This window comes from Ranitomeya imitator, chromosome 1 (assembly GCF_032444005.1).
Source record: "Ranitomeya imitator isolate aRanImi1 chromosome 1, aRanImi1.pri, whole genome shotgun sequence".
NCBI lineage: Eukaryota > Metazoa > Chordata > Amphibia > Anura > Dendrobatidae > Ranitomeya > Ranitomeya imitator.
This window is the reverse complement of record NC_091282.1, coordinates 1081140284-1081159009: the sequence shown is the minus strand read 5'-3', so window position 1 is coordinate 1081159009 and position 18726 is coordinate 1081140284. Positions and strand designations below refer to the sequence as shown.

Here is an 18726-nt window from a genome sequence, read left to right as displayed (position 1 = left end):
TAAAGTTGAATTCATGTTTATGTACTTTCTTAATTTGAATACTATTTAAGAAAAGTAGCAAAAAGATCATGTTGATGTGCCTTCTTAATATGAAAACAACTTAAGAAATGTAGGAACATGCTTGAGAAATTTTGTCTGAAATGAAAGCTACAAAAGATACATGTGGCACATTGGTAGAATCTAAACCCAAGAAATGACTTGTAAAATAAAAATACCTTTGTGTTTCTTTGTACTTTTTGAATTAATGAACTCTGTTTAACAAAGTAAAATGCCCATCAAAGTAATAAAAAGTCACCACAATGTAAAACTGTGTAAAAATCTTTCAGGTTTTATGCAAAAAAAAAAAGTTTTTGTTTTCAAATATAGGGGGTATATCTCAGTGGTAGAGCATTTGACTGCAGATCAAGAGGTCCTTGGTTCGTCTCCGAGTGCCCCCTGTGGACACTTTTTCAACAGATTAAACATGCCTTTTTAACTTTATGTTCATGAAAGTTTTAGAACCATATGAAGTTGAATTCATATTTATGTACTTTCCTAATGTGGATTCTGATTAAGAAATGTAGCAAAAAGATCATGTTGACGTGCCTTCTTAATATGAAAACAACTTAAGAAATGTAGGAAAATGCTCGAGAAATTTTGTCTGAAATGAAAGCTACAAAAGATACATGTGGCACATTGGTAGAATCTAAACCCAAGAAATGACTTGTAAAATAAAAATACCTTTGTGTTTCTTTGTACTTTTTGGATTAATGAACTCTGTTTAACAAAGTAAAATGCACATCAAAGTAATAAAAAGTCACCACAATGTAAAACTGTGTAAAAATCTTTCAGTTTTTATGCAAAAAAAATGAAAAAAATTTTGTTTTCAAATATAGGGGGTATATCTCAGTGGTAGAGCATTTGACTGCAGATCAAGAGGTCCTTGGTTCGTCTCCGAGTGCCCCCTGTGGACACTTTTTCAACAGATTAAACATGCCTTTTTAACTTTATGTTCATGAAATTTTTAGAACCATATGAAGTTGAATTCATATTTATGTACTTTCCTAATGTGGATTCTGATTAAGAAATGTAGCAAAAAGATCATGTTGATGTGCCTTCTTAATATGAAAACAACTTAAGAAATGTAGGAAAATGCTCGAGAAATTTTGTCTGAAATGAAAGCTACAAAAGATACATGTGGCACATTGGTAGAATCTAAACCCAAGAAATGACTTGTAAAATAAAAATACCTTTGTGTTTCTTTGTACTTTTTGGATTAATGAACTCTGTTTAACAAAGTAAAATGCACATCAAAGTAATAAAAAGTCACAACAATGTAAAACTGTGTAAAAATCTTTCAGTTTTTATGCAAAAAAAAGAAAAAAAATTTGTTTTCAAATATAGGGGGTAAAGCTCAGTGGTAGAGCATTTGACTGCAGATCAAGAGGTCCTTGGTTCAACTCTGAGTGCCCCCTGTATGCACTTTTTCAACAGATTAAATATGCTTTTTACCTATATGTTCATGGAAGTTTTAGAACCATATAAAGTTGAATTCATGTTTATGTACTTTCTTAATTTGAATACTATTTAAGAAAAGTAGCAAAAAGATCATGTTGATGTGCCTTCTTAATATGAAAACAACTTAAGAAATGTAGGAACATGCTTGAGAAATTTTGTCTGAAATGAAAGCTACAAAAGATACATGTGGCACATTGGTAAAATCTAAACCCAAGAAATGACTTGTAAAATAAAAATACCTTTGTGTTTCTTTGTACTTTTTGAATTAATGAACTCTGTTTAACAAAGTAAAATGCACATCAAAGCAATAAAAAGTCACCACAATATAAAACTGTGTAAAAATCTTTCAGGTTTTATGCAAAAAAAAAAGTTTTTGTTTTCAAATATAGGGGGTATATCTCAGTGGTAGAGCATTTGACTGCAGATCAAGAGGTCCTTGGTTCGTCTCCGAGTGCCCCCTGTGGACACTTTTTCAACAGATTAAACATGCCTTTTTAACTTTATGTTCATGAAAGTTTTAGAACCATATGAAGTTGAATTCATATTTATGTACTTTCCTAATGTGGATTCTGATTAAGAAATGTAGCAAAAAGATCATGTTGACGTGCCTTCTTAATATGAAAACAACTTAAGAAATGTAGGAAAATGCTCGAGAAATTTTGTCTGAAATGAAAGCTACAAAAGATACATGTGGCACATTGGTAGAATCTAAACCCAAGAAATGACTTGTAAAATAAAAATACCTTTGTGTTTCTTTGTACTTTTTGGATTAATGAACTCTGTTTAACAAAGTAAAATGCACATCAAAGTAATAAAAAGTCACCACAATGTAAAACTGTGTAAAAATCTTTCAGTTTTTATGCAAAAAAAAAGAAAAAAATTTTGTTTTCAAATATAGGGGGTAAAGCTCAGTGGTAGAGCATTTGACTGCAGATCAAGAGGTCCTTGGTTCAACTCCGAGTGCCACCTGTATGCACTTTTTCAACAGATTAAACATGCCATTTTACCTATATGTTCATGGAAGATTTAGAACCATATCAAGTTGATTTCATGTTTATGTACTTTCTTAATTTGAATACTATTTAAGAAAAGTAGCAAAAAGATCATGTTGATGTGCCTTCTTAATAGGAAAACAACTTAAGAAATGTAGGAAAATGCTTGAGAAATTTTGTCTGAAAAGAAATCTACAAAAGATACATATCGCACATTGGTAGACTCTAAACCCAAGAAATGACTTGTAAAATAAAAATACATTTGTGTTTCTTTGTACTTTTTGAATTAATGAACTCTGTTTATCAAAGTAAAATGCACATCAAAGTAATAAAAAGTCACCACAATGTAAAACTGTGTAAAAATCTTTCAGGTTTTATGCAAAAAAAAAAAAGTTTTTGTTATCTAATATAGGGGGTATAGCTCAGTGGTAGAGCATTTGACTGCAGATCAAGAGGTCCTTGGTTCGATTCCGAGTGCCCCCTGTGGACACTTTTTCAACAGATTAATCATGCTTTTTTACCTTTATGTTCATGAAATTTTTAGAACCATATGAAGTTGAATTCATATTTATGTACTTTCCTAATGTGGATTCTGATTAAGAAATGTAGCAAAAAGATCATGTTGATGTGCCTTCTTAATATGAAAACAACTTAAGAAATGTAGGAAAATGCTCGAGAAATTTTGTCTGAAATGAAAGCTACAAAAGATACATGTGGCACATTGGTAGAATCTAAACCCAAGAAATGACTTGTAAAATAAAAATACCTTTGTGTTTCTTTGTACTTTTTGGATTAATGAACTCTGTTTAACAAAGTAAAATGCACATCAAAGTAATAAAAAGTCACAACAATGTAAAACTGTGTAAAAATCTTTCAGTTTTTATGCAAAAAAAAGAAAAAAAAATTTGTTTTCAAATATAGGGGGTAAAGCTCAGTGGTAGAGCATTTGACTGCAGATCAAGAGGTCCTTGGTTCAACTCTGAGTGCCCCCTGTATGCACTTTTTCAACAGATTAAACATGCTTTTTACCTATATGTTCATGGAAGTTTTAGAACCATATAAAGTTGAATTCATGTTTATGTACTTTCTTAATTTGAATACTATTTAAGAAAAGTAGCAAAAAGATCATGTTGATGTGCCTTCTTAATATGAAAACAACTTAAGAAATGTAGGAACATGCTTGAGAAATTTTGTCTGAAATGAAAGCTACAAAAGATACATGTGGCACATTGGTAGAATCTAAACCCAAGAACTGACTTGTAAAATAAAAATACCTTTGTGTTTCTTTGTACTTTTTGAATTAATGAACTCTGTTTAACAAAGTAAAATGCATATCAAAGCAATAAAAAGTCACCACAATATAAAACTGTGTAAAAATCTTTCAGGTTTTATGCAAAAAAAAAAAAGTTTTTGTTTTCAAATATAGGGGGTATAGCTCAGTGGTAGAGCATTTGACTGCAGATTAAGAGGTCCCTGGTTCGACTCCGAGTTCCCCCTGTGGACACTTTTTCAACAGATTAAACATGCCTTTTTACCTTTATGTTCATGAAAGTTTTAGAACCATATGAAGTTGAATTCATATTTATGTACTTTCCTAATGTGGATTCTGATTAAGAAATGTAGCAAAAAGATCATGTTGATGTGCCTTCTTAATATGAAAACAACTTAAGAAATGTATCAAAATGCTTGAGAAATTTTGTCTGAAATGAAAGCTACAAAAGATACATGTGGCACATTGGTAGAATCTAAACCCAAGAAATGACTTGTAAAATAAAAATACCTTTGTGTTTCTTTGTACTTTTTGGATTAATGAACTCTGTTTAACAAAGTAAAATACACATCAAAGTAATAAAAAGTCACCACAATGTAAAACTGTGTAAAAATCTTTCAGTTTTTATGCAAAAAAAAAAGAAAAAAAATTTTGTTTTCAAATATAGGGGGTAAAGCTCAGTGGTAGAGCATTTGACTGCAGATCAAGAGGTCCTTGGTTCAACTCTGAGTGCCCCCTGTATGCACTTTTTCAACAGATTAAACATGCTTTTTACCTATATGTTCATGGAAGTTTTAGAACCATATAAAGTTGAATTCATGTTTATGTACTTTCTTAATTTGAATACTATTTAAGAAAAGTAGCAAAAAGATCATGTTGATGTGCCTTCTTAATATGAAAACAACTTAAGAAATGTAGGAACATGCTTGAGAAATTTTGTCTGAAATGAAAGCTACAAAAGATACATGTGGCACATTGGTAGAATCTAAACCCAAGAAATGACTTGTAAAATAAAAATACCTTTGTGTTTCTTTGTACTTTTTGAATTAATGAACTCTGTTTAACAAAGTAAAATGCCCATCAAAGTAATAAAAAGTCACCACAATGTAAAACTGTGTAAAAATCTTTCAGGTTTTATGCAAAAAAAAAAAGTTTTTGTTTTCAAATATAGGGGGTATATCTCAGTGGTAGAGCATTTGACTGCAGATCAAGAGGTCCTTGGTTCGTCTCCGAGTGCCCCCTGTGGACACTTTTTCAACAGATTAAACATGCCTTTTTAAACTTTATGTTCATGAAAGTTTTAGAACCATATGAAGTTGAATTCATATTTATGTACTTTCCTAATGTGGATTCTGATTAAGAAATGTAGCAAAAAGATCATGTTGACGTGCCTTCTTAATATGAAAACAACTTAAGAAATGTAGGAAAATGCTCGAGAAATTTTGTCTGAAATGTAAGCTACAAAAGATACATGTGGCACATTGGTAGAATCTAAACCCAAGAAATGACTTGTAAAATAAAAATACCTTTGTGTTTCTTTGTACTTTTTGGATTAATGAACTCTGTTTAACAAAGTAAAATGCACATCAAAGTAATAAAAAGTCACCACAATGTAAAACTGTGTAAAAATCTTTCAGTTTTTATGCAAAAAAAAAGAAAAAAATTTTGTTTTCAAATATAGGGGGTATATCTCAGTGGTAGAGCATTTGACTGCAGATCAAGAGGTCCTTGGTTCGTCTCCGAGTGCCCCCTGTGGACACTTTTTCAACAGATTAAACATGCCTTTTTAACTTTATGTTCATGAAATTTTTAGAACCATATGAAGTTGAATTCATATTTATGTACTTTCCTAATGTGGATTCTGATTAAGAAATGTAGCAAAAAGATCATGTTGATGTGCCTTCTTAATATGAAAACAACTTAAGAAATGTAGGAAAATGCTCGAGAAATTTTGTCTGAAATGAAAGCTACAAAAGATACATGTGGCACATTGGTAGAATCTAAACCCAAGAAATGACTTGTAAAATAAAAATACCTTTGTGTTTCTTTGTACTTTTTGGATTAATGAACTCTGTTTAACAAAGTAAAATGCACATCAAAGTAATAAAAAGTCACAACAATGTAAAACTGTGTAAAAATCTTTCAGTTTTTATGCAAAAAAAAGAAAAAAAAATTTGTTTTCAAATATAGGGGGTAAAGCTCAGTGGTAGAGCATTTGACTGCAGATCAAGAGGTCCTTGGTTCAACTCTGAGTGCCCCCTGTATGCACTTTTTCAACAGATTAAACATGCTTTTTACCTATATGTTCATGGAAGTTTTAGAACCATATAAAGTTGAATTCATGTTTATGTACTTTCTTAATTTGAATACTATTTAAGAAAAGTAGCAAAAAGATCATGTTGATGTGCCTTCTTAATATGAAAACAACTTAAGAAATGTAGGAACATGCTTGAGAAATTTTGTCTGAAATGAAAGCTACAAAAGATACATGTGGCACATTGGTAGAATCTAAACCCAAGAACTGACTTGTAAAATAAAAATACCTTTGTGTTTCTTTGCACTTTTTGAATTTATGAACTCTGTTTAACAAAGTAAAATGCATATCAAAGCAATAAAAAGTCACCACAATATAAAACTGTGTAAAAATCTTTCAGGTTTTATGCAAAAAAAAAAAAAGTTTTTGTTTTCAAATATAGGGGGTATAGCTCAGTGGTAGAGCATTTGACTGCAGATTAAGAGGTCCCTGGTTCGACTCCGAGTTCCCCCTGTGGACACTTTTTCAACAGATTAAACATGCCTTTTTACCTTTATGTTCATGAAAGTTTTAGAACCATATGAAGTTGAATTCATATTTATGTACTTTCCTAATGTGGATTCTGATTAAGAAATGTAGCAAAAAGATCATGTTGATGTGCCTTCTTAATATGAAAACAACTTAAGAAATGTATCAAAATGCTTGAGAAATTTTGTCTGAAATGAAAGCTACAAAAGATACATGTGGCACATTGGTAGAATCTAAACCCAAGAAATGACTTGTAAAATAAAAATACCTTTGTGTTTCTTTGTACTTTTTGGATTAATGAACTCTGTTTAACAAAGTAAAATACACATCAAAGTAATAAAAAGTCACCACAATGTAAAACTGTGTAAAAATCTTTCAGTTTTTATGCAAAAAAAAAGAAAAAAAAATTTGTTTTCAAATATAGGGGGTAAAGCTCAGTGGTAGAGCATTTGACTGCAGATCAAGAGGTCCTTGGTTCAACTCTGAGTGCCCCCTGTATGCACTTTTTCAACAGATTAAACATGCTTTTTACCTATATGTTCATGGAAGTTTTAGAACCATATAAAGTTGAATTCATGTTTATGTACTTTCTTAATTTGAATACTATTTAAGAAAAGTAGCAAAAAGATCATGTTGATGTGCCTTCTTAATATGAAAACAACTTAAGAAATGTAGGAACATGCTTGAGAAATTTTGTCTGAAATGAAAGCTACAAAAGATACATGTGGCACATTGGTAGAATCTAAACCCAAGAAATGACTTGTAAAATAAAAATACCTTTGTGTTTCTTTGTACTTTTTGAATTAATGAACTCTGTTTAACAAAGTAAAATGCCCATCAAAGTAATAAAAAGTCACCACAATGTAAAACTGTGTAAAAATCTTTCAGGTTTTATGCAAAAAAAAAAAGTTTTTGTTTTCAAATATAGGGGGTATATCTCAGTGGTAGAGCATTTGACTGCAGATCAAGAGGTCCTTGGTTCGTCTCCGAGTGCCCCCTGTGGACACTTTTTCAACAGATTAAACATGCCTTTTTAACTTTATGTTCATGAAAGTTTTAGAACCATATGAAGTTGAATTCATATTTATGTACTTTCCTAATGTGGATTCTGATTAAGAAATGTAGCAAAAAGATCATGTTGATGTGCCTTCTTAATATGAAAACAACTTAAGAAATGTATCAAAATGCTTGAGAAATTTTGTCTGAAATGAAAGCTACAAAAGATACATGTGGCACATTGGTAGAATCTAAACCCAAGAAATGACTTGTAAAATAAAAATACCTTTGTGTTTCTTTGTACTTTTTGGATTAATGAACTCTGTTTAACAAAGTAAAATACACATCAAAGTAATAAAAAGTCACCACAATGTAAAACTGTGTAAAAATCTTTCAGTTTTTATGCAAAAAAAAAGAAAAAAAATTTTGTTTTCAAATATAGGGGGTAAAGCTCAGTGGTAGAGCATTTGACTGCAGATCAAGAGGTCCTTGGTTCAACTCTGAGTGCCCCCTGTATGCACTTTTTCAACAGATTAAACATGCTTTTTACCTATATGTTCATGGAAGTTTTAGAACCATATAAAGTTGAATTCATGTTTATGTACTTTCTTAATTTGAATACTATTTAAGAAAAGTAGCAAAAAGATCATGTTGATGTGCCTTCTTAATATGAAAACAACTTAAGAAATGTAGGAACATGCTTGAGAAATTTTGTCTGAAATGAAAGCTACAAAAGATACATGTGGCACATTGGTAGAATCTAAACCCAAGAAATGACTTGTAAAATAAAAATACCTTTGTGTTTCTTTGTACTTTTTGAATTAATGAACTCTGTTTAACAAAGTAAAATGCCCATCAAAGTAATAAAAAGTCACCACAATGTAAAACTGTGTAAAAATCTTTCAGGTTTTATGCAAAAAAAAAAAGTTTTTGTTTTCAAATATAGGGGGTATATCTCAGTGGTAGAGCATTTGACTGCAGATCAAGAGGTCCTTGGTTCGTCTCCGAGTGCCCCCTGTGGACACTTTTTCAACAGATTAAACATGCCTTTTTAACTTTATGTTCATGAAAGTTTTAGAACCATATGAAGTTGAATTCATATTTATGTACTTTCCTAATGTGGATTCTGATTAAGAAATGTAGCAAAAAGATCATGTTGACGTGCCTTCTTAATATGAAAACAACTTAAGAAATGTAGGAAAATGCTCGAGAAATTTTGTCTGAAATGAAAGCTACAAAAGATACATGTGGCACATTGGTAGAATCTAAACCCAAGAAATGACTTGTAAAATAAAAATACCTTTGTGTTTCTTTGTACTTTTTGGATTAATGAACTCTGTTTAACAAAGTAAAATGCACATCAAAGTAATAAAAAGTCACCACAATGTAAAACTGTGTAAAAATCTTTCAGTTTTTATGCAAAAAAAAAGAAAAAAATTTTGATTTCAAATATAGGGGGTAAAGCTCAGTGGTAGAGCATTTGACTGCAGATCAAGAGGTCCTTGGTTCAACTCTGAGTGCCCCCTGTATGCACTTTTTCAACAGATTAAACATGCTTTTTACCTATATGTTCATGGAAGTTTTAGAACCATATAAAGTTGAATTCATGTTTATGTACTTTCTTAATTTGAATACTATTTAAGAAAAGTAGCAAAAAGATCATGTTGATGTGCCTTCTTAATATGAAAACAACTTAAGAAATGTAGGAAAATGCTTGAGAAATTTTGTCTGAAATGAAAGCTACAAAAGATACATGTGGCACATTGGTAGAATCTAAACCCAAGAAATGACTTGTAAAATAAAAATACTTTTGTGTTTCTTTGTACTTTTTGAATTAATGAACTCTGTTTAACAAAGTAAAATGCACATCAAAGCAATAAAAAGTCACCACAATGTAAAACTGTGTAAAAATCTTTCAGGTTTTATGCAAAAAAAAAAGTTTTTGTTTTCAAGTATAGGGGGTATATCTCAGTGGTAGAACATTTGACTACAGATCAAGAGGACCTTGGTTCAACTCTGAGTGCCGCCTGCATGCACTTTTTCAACAGATTAAACATGCCATTTTACCTATATGTTCATGGAAGTTTTAGAACCATATCAAGTTGAATTCATGTTTATGTACTTTCTTAATTTGAATACTATTTAAGAAAAGTAGCAAAAAGATCATGTTGATGTGCCTTCTTAATAGGAGAACAACGTAAGAAATGTAGGAAAATGCTTGAGAAATTTTGTCTGAAAAGAAATCTACAAAAGATACATATAGCACATTGGTAGACTCTAAACCCAAGAAATGACTTGTAAAATAAAAATACTTTTGTGTTTCTTTGTACTTTTTGAATTATTGAACTCTGTTTAACAAAGTAAAATGCACATCAAAGTAATAAAAAGTCACCACAATGTAAAACTGTGTAAAAATCTTTCAGGTTTTATGCAAAAAAAAAAAAGTTTTTGTTTTCTAATATAGGGGGTATAGCTCAGTGGTAGAGCATTTGACTGCAGATCAAGAGGTCCTTGGTTCGACTCCGAGTGCCCCCTGTGGACACTTTTTCAACAGATTAATCATGCTTTTTTACCTTTATGTTCATGAAAGGTTTAGAACCATATAAAGTTGAATTCATGTTTATATACTTTCTTAATTTGAATACTATTTAAGAAAAGTAGCAAAAAGATCATGTTGATGTGCCTTCTTAATAGGAAAACAACTTAAGAAATGTAGGAAAATGCTCGAGAAATTTTGTCTGAAATGAAAGCTACAAAAGATACATGTGGCACATTGGTAGAATCTAAACCCAAGAAATGACTTGTAAAATAAAAATACCTTTGTGTTTCTTTGTACTTTTTGGATTAATGAACTCTGTTTAACAAAGTAAAATGCACATCAAAGTAATAAAAAGTCACAACAATGTAAAACTGTGTAAAAATCTTTCAGTTTTTATGCAAAAAAAAAGAAAAAAAAAATTGTTTTCAAATATAGGGGGTAAAGCTCAGTGGTAGAGCATTTGACTGCAGATCAAGAGGTCCTTGGTTCAACTCTGAGTGCCCCCTGTATGCACTTTTTCAACAGATTAAACATGCTTTTTACCTATATGTTCATGGAAGTTTTAGAACCATACGAAGTTGAATTCATGTTTATGTACTTTCTTAATTTGAATACTATTTAAGAAAAGTAGCAAAAAGATCATGTTGATGTGCCTTCTTAATATGAAAACAACTTAAGAAATGTAGGAACATGCTTGAGAAATTTTGTCTGAAATGAAAGCTACAAAAGATACATGTGGCACATTGGTAGAATCTAAACCCAAGAAATGACTTGTAAAATAAAAATACCTTTGTGTTTCTTTGTACTTTTTGAATTAATGAACTCTGTTTAACAAAGTAAAATGCACATCAAAGCAATAAAAAGTCACCACAATATAAAACTGTGTAAAAATCTTTCAGGTTTTATGCAAAAAAAAAAAGTTTTTGTTTTCTAATATAGGGGGTATAGCTCAGTGGTAGAGCATTTGACTGCAGATCAAGAGGTCCTTGGTTCGACTCCGAGTGCCCCCTGTGGACACTTTTTCAACAGATTAAACATGCCTTTTTACCTTTATGTTCATGAAAGTTTTAGAACCATATGAAGTTGAATTCATATTTATGTACTTTCCTAATGTGGATTCTGATTAAGAAATGTAGCAAAAAGATCATGTTGATGTGCCTTCTTAATATGAAAACAACTTAAGAAATGTATCAAAATGCTTGAGAAATTTTGCCTGAAATGAAAGCTACAAAAGATACATGTGGCACATTGGTAGAATCTAAACCCAAGAAATGACTTGGAAAATAAAAATACCTTTGTGTTTCTTTGTACTTTTTGGATTAATGAACTCTGTTTAACAAAGTAAAATACACATCAAAGTAATAAAAAGTCACCACAATGTAAAACTGTGTAAAAATCTTTCAGTTTTTATGCAAAAAAAAAGAAAAAAAATTTTGTTTTCAAATATAGGGGGTAAAGCTCAGTGGTAGAGCATTTGACTGCAGATCAAGAGGTCCTTGGTTCAACTCTGAGTGCCTCCCTGTATGCACTTTTTCAACAGATTAAACATGCTTTTTACCTATATGTTCATGGAAGTTTTAGAACCATATAAAGTTGAATTCATGTTTATGTACTTTCTTAATTTGAATACTATTTAAGAAAAGTAGCAAAAAGATCATGTTGATGTGCCTTCTTAATATGAAAACAACTTAAGAAATGTAGGAACATGCTTGAGAAATTTTGTCTGAAATGAAAGCTACAAAAGATACATGTGGCACATTGGTAAAATCTAAACCCAAGAAATGACTTGTAAAATAAAAATACCTTTGTGTTTCTTTGTACTTTTTGAATTAATGAACTCTGTTTAACAAAGTAAAATGCACATCAAAGCAATAAAAAGTCACCACAATATAAAACTGTGTAAAAATCTTTCAGGTTTTATGCAAAAAAAAAAAGTTTTTGTTTTCAAATATAGGGGGTATATCTCAGTGGTAGAGCATTTGACTGCAGATCAAGAGGTCCTTGGTTCGTCTCCGAGTGCCCCCTGTGGACACTTTTTCAACAGATTAAACATGCCTTTTTAACTTTATGTTCATGAAAGTTTTAGAACCATATGAAGTTGAATTCATATTTATGTACTTTCCTAATGTGGATTCTGATTAAGAAATGTAGCAAAAAGATCATGTTGACGTGCCTTCTTAATATGAAAACAACTTAAGAAATGTAGGAAAATGCTCGAGAAATTTTGTCTGAAATGAAAGCTACAAAAGATACATGTGGCACATTGGTAGAATCTAAACCCAAGAAATGACTTGTAAAATAAAAATACCTTTGTGTTTCTTTGTACTTTTTGGATTAATGAACTCTGTTTAACAAAGTAAAATGCACATCAAAGTAATAAAAAGTCACCACAATGTAAAACTGTGTAAAAATCTTTCAGGTTTTATGCAAAAAAAAAGAAAAAAAAAATTGTTTTCAAATATAGGGGGTAAAGCTCAGTGGTAGAGCATTTGACTGCAGATCAAGAGGTACTTGGTTCGACTCCGAGTGCCCCCTGTGGACACTTTTTCAACAGATTAATCATGCTTTTTTACCTTTATGTTCATGAAAGGTTTAGAACCATATGAAGTTGAATTCATGTTTATATACTTTCTTAATTTGAATACTATTTAAGAAAAGTAGCAAAAAGATCATGTTGATGTGCCTTCTTAATAGGAAAACAACTTAAGAAATGTAGGAAAATGCTCGAGAAATTTTGTCTGAAATGAAAGCTACAAAAGATACATGTGGCACATTGGTAGAATCTAAACCCAAGAAATGACTTGTAAAATAAAAATACCTTTGTGTTTCTTTGTACTTTTTGGATTAATGAACTCTGTTTAACAAAACTTTTTGTAAAACAGTGCAAAAAAAAAAAGTTTTTGTTTTCTAATATAGGGGGTATAGCTCAGTGGTAGAGCATTTGACTGCAGATCAAGAGGTCCTTGGTTCGACTCCGAGTGCCCCCTGTGGACACTTTTTCAACAGATTAAACATGCCTTTTTACATAGTAACATAGTAACATAGTAACATAGTTAGTAAGGCCGAAAAAAGACATTTGTCCATCCAGTTCAGCCTATATTCCATCATAATAAATCCCCAGATCTACGTCCTTCTACAGAACCTAATAATTGTATGATACAATATTGTTCTGCTCCAGGAAGACATCCAGGCCTCTCTTGAACCCCTCGACTGAGTTCGCCATTTTTACCTTTATGTTCATGAAAGTTTTAGAACCATATGAAGTTGAATTCATATTTATGTACTTTCCTAATGTGGATTCTGATTAAGAAATGTAGCAAAAAGATCATGTTGATGTGCCTTCTTAATATGAAAACAACTTAAGAAATGTATCAAAATGCTTGAGAAATTTTGCCTGAAATGAAAGCTACAAAAGATACATGTGGCACATTGGTAGAATCTAAACCCAAGAAATGACTTTGAAAATAAAAATACCTTTGTGTTTCTTTGTACTTTTTGGATTAATGAACTCTGTTTAACAAAGTAAAATACACATCAAAGTAATAAAAAGTCACCACAATGTAAAACTGTGTAAAAATCTTTCAGTTTTTATGCAAAAAAAAAGAAAAAAAATTTTGTTTTCAAATATAGGGGGTAAAGCTCAGTGGTAGAGCATTTGACTGCAGATCAAGAGGTCCTTGGTTCAACTCTGAGTGCCCCCTGTATGCACTTTTTCAACAGATTAAACATGCTTTTTACCTATATGTTCATGGAAGGTTTAGAACCATATAAAGTTGAATTCATGTTTATGTACTTTCTTAATTTGAATACTATTTAAGAAAAGTAGCAAAAAGATCATGTTGATGTGCCTTCTTAATATGAAAACAACTTAAGAAATGTAGGAACATGCTTGAGAAATTTTGTCTGAAATGAAAGCTACAAAAGATACATGTGGCACATTGGTAAAATCTAAACCCAAGAAATGACTTGTAAAATAAAAATACCTTTGTGTTTCTTTGTACTTTTTGAATTAATGAACTCTGTTTAACAAAGTAAAATGCACATCAAAGCAATAAAAAGTCACCACAATATAAAACTGTGTAAAAATCTTTCAGGTTTTATGCAAAAAAAAAAAGTTTTTGTTTTCAAATATAGGGGGTATATCTCAGTGGTAGAGCATTTGACTGCAGATCAAGAGGTCCTTGGTTCGTCTCCGAGTGCCCCCTGTGGACACTTTTTCAACAGATTAAACATGCCTTTTTAACTTTATGTTCATGAAAGTTTTAGAACCATATGAAGTTGAATTCATATTTATGTACTTTCCTAATGTGGATTCTGATTAAGAAATGTAGCAAAAAGATCATGTTGACGTGCCTTCTTAATATGAAAACAACTTAAGAAATGTAGGAAAATGCTCGAGAAATTTTGTCTGAAATGAAAGCTACAAAAGATACATGTGGCACATTGGTAGAATCTAAACCCAAGAAATGACTTGTAAAATAAAAATACCTTTGTGTTTCTTTGTACTTTTTGGATTAATGAACTCTGTTTAACAAAGTAAAATGCACATCAAAGTAATAAAAAGTCACCACAATGTAAAACTGTGTAAAAATCTTTCAGTTTTTATGCAAAAAAAAAGAAAAAAATTTTGTTTTCAAATATAGGGGGTAAAGCTCAGTGGTAGAGCATTTGACTGCAGATCAAGAGGTCCTTGGTTCAACTCCGAGTGCCCCCTGTATGCACTTTTTCAACAGATTAAACATGCCATTTTACCTATATGTTCATGGAAGTTTTAGAACCATATCAAGTTGTTTTCATGTTTATGTACTTTCTTAATTTGAATACTATTTAAGAAAAGTAGCAAAAAGATCATGTTGATGTGCCTTCTTAATAGGAAAACAACTTAAGAAATGTAGGAAAATGCTTGAGAAATTTTGTCTGAAAAGAAATCTACAAAAGATACATATCGCACATTGGTAGACTCTAAACCCAAGAAATGACTTGTAAAATAAAAATACATTTGTGTTTCTTTGTACTTTTTGAATTAATGAACTCTGTTTATCAAAGTAAAATGCACATCAAAGTAATAAAAAGTCACCACAATGTAAAACTGTGTAAAAATCTTTCAGGTTTTATGCAAAAAAAAAAAAGTTTTTGTTGTCTACTATAGGGGGTATAGCTCAGTGGTAGAGCATTTGACTGCAGATCAAGAGGTCCTTGGTTCGATTCCGAGTGCCCCCTGTGGACATTTTTTCAACAGATTAATCATGCTTTTTTACCTTTATGTTCATGAAAGTTTTAGAACCATATGAAGTTGAATTCATATTTATGTACTTTCCTAATGTGGATTCTGATTAAGAAATGTAGCAAAAAGATCATGTTGATGTGCCTTCTTAATATGAAAACAACTTAAGAAATGTAGGAAAATGCTCGAGAAATTTTGTCTGAAATGAAAGCTACAAAAGATACATGTGGCACATTGGTAGAATCTAAACCCAAGAAATGACTTGTAAAATAAAAATACCTTTGTGTTTCTTTGTACTTTTTGGATTAATGAACTCTGTTTAACAAAGTAAAATGCACATCAAAGTAATAAAAAGTCACAACAATGTAAAACTGTGTAAAAATCTTTCAGTTTTTATGCAAAAAAAAGAAAAAAAAATTTGTTTTCAAATATAGGGGGTAAAGCTCAGTGGTAGAGCATTTGACTGCAGATCAAGAGGTCCTTGGTTCAACTCTGAGTGCCCCCTGTATGCACTTTTTCAACAGATTAAACATGCTTTTTACCTATATGTTCATGGAAGTTTTAGAACCATATAAAGTTGAATTCATGTTTATGTACTTTCTTAATTTGAATACTATTTAAGAAAAGTAGCAAAAAGATCATGTTGATGTGCCTTCTTAATATGAAAACAACTTAAGAAATGTAGGAACATGCTTGAGAAATTTTGTCTGAAATGAAAGCTACAAAAGATACATGTGGCACATTGGTAGAATCTAAACCCAAGAACTGACTTGTAAAATAAAAATACCTTTGTGTTTCTTTGTACTTTTTGAATTAATGAACTCTGTTTAACAAAGTAAAATGCACATCAAAGCAATAAAAAGTCACCACAATATAAAACTGTGTAAAAATCTTTCAGGTTTTATGCAAAAAAAAAAAAGTTTTTGTTTTCAAATATAGGGGGTATAGCTCAGTGGTAGAGCTTTTGACTGCAGATTAAGAGGTCCTTGGTTCGACTCCGAGTTCCCCCTGTGGACACTTTTTCAACAGATTAAACATGCCTTTTTACCTTTATGTTCATGAAAGTTTTAGAACCATATGAAGTTGAATTCATATTTATGTACTTTCCTAATGTGGATTCTGATTAAGAAATGTAGCAAAAAGATCATGTTGATGTGCCTTCTTAATATGAAAACAACTTAAGAAATGTATCAAAATGCTTGAGAAATTTTGTCTGAAATGAAAGCTACAAAAGATACATGTGGCACATTGGTAGAATCTAAACCCAAGAAATGACTTGTAAAATAAAAATACCTTTGTGTTTCTTTGTACTTTTTGGATTAATGAACTCTGTTTAACAAAGTAAAATACACATCAAAGTAATAAAAAGTCACCACAATGTAAAACTGTGTAAAAATCTTTCAGTTTTTATGCAAAAAAAAAGAAAAAAAATTTTGTTTTCAAATATAGGGGGTAAAGCTCAGTGGTAGAGCATTTGACTGCAGATCAAGAGGTCCTTGGTTCAACTCTGAGTGCCCCCTGTATGCACTTTTTCAACAGATTAAACATGCTTTTTACCTATATGTTCATGGAAGTTTTAGAACCATATAAAGTTGAATTCATGTTTATGTACTTTCTTAATTTGAATACTATTTAAGAAAAGTAGCAAAAAGATCATGTTGATGTGCCTTCTTAATATGAAAACAACTTAAGAAATGTAGGAACATGCTTGAGAAATTTTGTCTGAAATGAAAGCTACAAAAGATAAATGTGGCACATTGGTAAAATCTAAACCCAAGAAATGACTTGTAAAATAAAAATACCTTTGTGTTTCTTTGTACTTTTTGAATTAATGAACTCTGTTTAACAAAGTAAAATGCACATCAAAGCAATAAAAAGTCACCACAATATAAAACTGTGTAAAAATCTTTCAGGTTTTATGCAAAAAAAAAAATTTTTTGTTTTCAAATATAGGGGGTATATCTCAGTGGTAGAGCATTTGACTGCAGATCAAGAGGTCCTTGGTTCGTCTCCGAGTGCCCCCTGTGGACATTTTTTCAACAGATTAAACATGCCTTTTTAACTTTATGTTCATGAAAGTTTTAGAACCATATGAAGTTGAATTCATATTTATGTACTTTCCTAATGTGGATTCTGATTAAGAAATGTAGCAAAAAGATCATGTTGACGTGCCTTCTTAATATGAAAACAACTTAAGAAATGTAGGAAAATGCTCGAGAAATTTTGTCTGAAATGAAAGCTACAAAAGATACATGTGGCACATTGGTAGAATCTAAACCCAAGAAATGACTTGTAAAATAAAAATACCTTTGTGTTTCTTTGTACTTTTTGGATTAATGAACTCTGTTTAACAAAGTAAAATGCACATCAAAGTAATAAAAAGTCACCACAATGTAAAACTGTGTAAAAATCTTTCAGTTTTTATGCAAAAAAAAAGAAAAAAATTTTGTTTTCAAATATAGGGGGTAAAGCTCAGTGGTAGAGCATTTGACTGCAGATCAAGAGGTCCTTGGTTCAACTCCGAGTGCCCCCTGTATGCACTTTTTCAACAGATTAAACATGCCATTTTACCTATATGTTCATGGAAGTTTTAGAACCATATCAAGTTGATTTCATGTTTATGTACTTTCTTAATTTGAATACTATTTAAGAAAAGTAGCAAAAAGATCATGTTGATGTGCCTTCTTAATAGGAAAACAACTTAAGAAATGTAGGAAAATGCTTGAGAAATTTTGTCTGAAAAGAAATCTACAAAAGATACATATCGCACATTGGTAGACTCTAAACCCAAGAAATGACTTGTAAAATAAAAATACATTTGTGTTTCTTTGTACTTTTTGAATTAATGAACTCTGTTTATCAAAGTAAAATGCACATCAAAGTAATAAAAAGTCACCACAATGTAAAACTGTGTAACAATCTTTCAGGTTTTATGCAAAAAAAAAAAAGTTTTTGTTATCTACTATAGGGGGTATAGCTCAGTGGTAGAGCATTTGACTGCAGATCAAGAGGTCCTTGGTTCGATTCCGAGTGCCCCCTGTGGACACTTTTTCAACAGATTAATCATGCTTTTTTACCTTTATGTTCATGAAAGTTTTAGAACCATATGAAGTTGAATTCATATTTATGTACTTTCCTAATGTGGATTCTGATTAAGAAATGTAGCAAAAAGATCATGTTGATGTGCCTTCTTAATATGAAAACAACTTAAGAAATGTAGGAAAATGCTCGAGAAATTTTGTCTGAAATGAAAGCTACAAAAGATACATGTGGCACATTGGTAGAATCTAAACCCAAGAAATGACTTGTAAAATAAAAATACCTTTGTGTTTCTTTGTACTTTTTGGATTAATGAACTCTGTTTAACAAAGTAAAATGCACATCAAAGTAATAAAAAGTCACAACAATGTAAAACTGTGTAAAAAT

At 30.9% G+C, this 18726-nt stretch overlaps 7 non-coding genes across 7 annotated transcripts; all 7 read left to right on the top strand.

Moving 5' to 3' along the window:
- The first annotated feature begins 2900 nt into the window (after nucleotides 1-2900).
- TRNAC-GCA (transfer RNA cysteine (anticodon GCA)) lies at nucleotides 2901-2972 on the top strand. Its single transcript has one exon. It is a non-coding gene; the product is annotated as a tRNA-Cys (tRNA).
- Nucleotides 2973-10000: 7028 nt separating this feature from the next.
- TRNAC-GCA (transfer RNA cysteine (anticodon GCA)) lies at nucleotides 10001-10072 on the top strand. Its single transcript has one exon. It is a non-coding gene; the product is annotated as a tRNA-Cys (tRNA).
- A 942-nt stretch (nucleotides 10073-11014) lies between these two features.
- Nucleotides 11015-11086, top strand: TRNAC-GCA (transfer RNA cysteine (anticodon GCA)). The gene has a single exon. It is a non-coding gene; the product is annotated as a tRNA-Cys (tRNA).
- Nucleotides 11087-12991: 1905 nt separating this feature from the next.
- On the top strand, nucleotides 12992-13063 carry TRNAC-GCA (transfer RNA cysteine (anticodon GCA)). The gene has a single exon. It is a non-coding gene; the product is annotated as a tRNA-Cys (tRNA).
- A 2161-nt stretch (nucleotides 13064-15224) lies between these two features.
- On the top strand, nucleotides 15225-15296 carry TRNAC-GCA (transfer RNA cysteine (anticodon GCA)). The gene has a single exon. It is a non-coding gene; the product is annotated as a tRNA-Cys (tRNA).
- A 942-nt stretch (nucleotides 15297-16238) lies between these two features.
- On the top strand, nucleotides 16239-16310 carry TRNAC-GCA (transfer RNA cysteine (anticodon GCA)). Its single transcript has one exon. It is a non-coding gene; the product is annotated as a tRNA-Cys (tRNA).
- Nucleotides 16311-18267: 1957 nt separating this feature from the next.
- Nucleotides 18268-18339, top strand: TRNAC-GCA (transfer RNA cysteine (anticodon GCA)). Its single transcript has one exon. It is a non-coding gene; the product is annotated as a tRNA-Cys (tRNA).
- The last annotated feature ends 387 nt before the right edge of the window (nucleotides 18340-18726 follow it).